This window comes from Penaeus chinensis, chromosome 7, assembly GCF_019202785.1.
Source record: "Penaeus chinensis breed Huanghai No. 1 chromosome 7, ASM1920278v2, whole genome shotgun sequence".
Classification (NCBI taxonomy): Eukaryota; Metazoa; Arthropoda; class Malacostraca; order Decapoda; family Penaeidae; genus Penaeus; species Penaeus chinensis.
The window spans coordinates 42,775,787-42,778,286 of NC_061825.1; the positions used below are offsets into that span (position 1 = coordinate 42,775,787).

General features: G+C 22.2%; 1 protein-coding gene across 17 annotated transcripts in view; it reads left to right on the plus strand.

Annotated features, from left to right (window-relative positions):
• The window catches only part of LOC125027060 (longitudinals lacking protein, isoforms A/B/D/L-like), an 81,563-nt gene that overhangs the window by 47,480 nt on the left and 31,583 nt on the right, over positions 1-2,500 (plus strand). The gene's annotated exons all lie outside the window — the stretch shown is intronic.

The window sequence follows — 2,500 nt, forward strand, 5'->3', positions numbered from 1 at the left end:
TATGAATATATATATATATATATGAATATACATGTATGATATATATATATATATGAATATACATGTATGAATATATATATGAATATACATGTATGGAATATATAATGTATGATTATGATATAATATATAATATAATTATATAATTATAATATAATGATGAATATAATATGAATATAATGTATGAATATATATATAATGAATATTATGAAATATAAAAATATATATATGAATATACATGTATGATATATATATATGAATATACATGTAATGAATATATATATGAATATATAATATATGAATACATTAAATATATATATGATATAATTATGAATATATATATATGAATATATGTATGAATATAATATATGATATATATATATATAATATATAAATTGATTATATGAATATATATATATAATATAATATATATAATATTATATAATATATAAATATATATATATAAATATTATAAATATATGTATAATATAAAATTATAATTATATAAATGTATAATATATATATATATTATATTACATATATATATATAATATGTATATAATATAATATGAATAGTATATATATATAATATATATAATATGAATATATGTATAATAATATATATATGAATATATATATATGAACATACATGTATGAATATATATATGAATATATATATTCATATATTATATATATATATATGAATATACATGTATGAATATATATATGAATATATATATATATGAATATATATAAGAATATATATATATATATATATATATATGAATATATATATGAATATACATGTATGAATATATATATGAATATACATGTATGAATATACATGTATGAATATATATATGAATATACATGTATGAATATATATATGAATATACATGTATGAATATATATATGAATATACATGTATGAATATATATATGAATATACATGTATGAATATATATATGAATATACATGTATGAATATATATATGAATATATATATATTTATGAATATACATGTATGAATATATATATAAATATATGTATATATAAATATAAATAAATATATAAATGTGTATTCATGTATATATGTATAAATGTGTATTCATGTATATATGTATAAATGTGTATTCATGTATATATGTATAAATGTGTATTCATATATATATGTATGTATACAAGTATACGTATATATACAAGTGTAAATTTGTATGTATACTAGTATACGTATATATACAATTGTAAATATGTATGTATATATGTATGTATACAAGTATACTTTTATATACAAGTGTAAATATATATGTATATATGTATGTATACAAGTATACGTATAAATACAAGTGTAAATATGGATGTATATATGTATGTATACAAGTATACGTATAAATACAAGTGTAAATATGTATGTATATATATGTATACAAGTATACGTATATGTATGTATACATTTGTAAATATGTATGTACGTGTGTAAACATGTATGTGTATATGCATGAATATGTATGTGTACATGTGTAAATATGTATGTACATGCGTAAACATGTATGTGTACATGCGTAAACATGTATGTGTACATGCATAAACGTGTATTTGTACATGAGTAAACATGTATGTGTACACGCGTAAACATGTATGTGTACACGCGTAAACATGTATGTGTACACGCGTAAACATGTATGTGTACACGCGTAAACTGTATGTGTACACGCGTAAACATGTATGTGTACACGCGTAAACATGTATGTGTACACGCGTAAACATGTATGTGTACACGCGTAAACATGTATGTGTACACGCGTAAACATGTATGTGTACACGCGTAAACATGTATGTGTACACGCGTAAACATGTATGTGTACACGCGTAAACATGTATGTGTACACGCGTAAACATGTATGTGTACACGCGTAAACATGTATGTGTACACGCGTAAACATGTATGTGTACACGCGTAAACATGTATGTGTACACGCGTAAACATGTATGTGTACACGCGTAAACATGTATGTGTACACGCGTAAACATGTATGTGTACACGCGTAAACATGTATGTGTACACGCGTAAACATGTATGTGTACACGCGTAAACATGTATGTGTACACGCGTAAACATGTATGTGTACACGCGTAAACATGTATGTGTACACGCGTAAACATGTATGTGTACACGCGTAAACATGTATGTGTACACGCGTAAACATGTATGTGTACACGCGTAAACATGTATGTGTACACGCGTAAATATATATATATGATATATATATAATGTATATATATTATTGTGTCTGCTCTATATATGATGAAGTAAGAGTTTTTTTTATAGTAGGTAGAGATAATTTTGAGAAATGAAAGCTTAACTCTTCGGTGTTGTAGATTATTTCAGCAAATTAAAGAGCCAAAATACACAATCTATAGTTCAGTGAAACCGTATCATTAGGATGAACCTGTGTATTTCAAGTTATAGTATAAAAACGGAAATATATTTTTTGTAAAATAGGG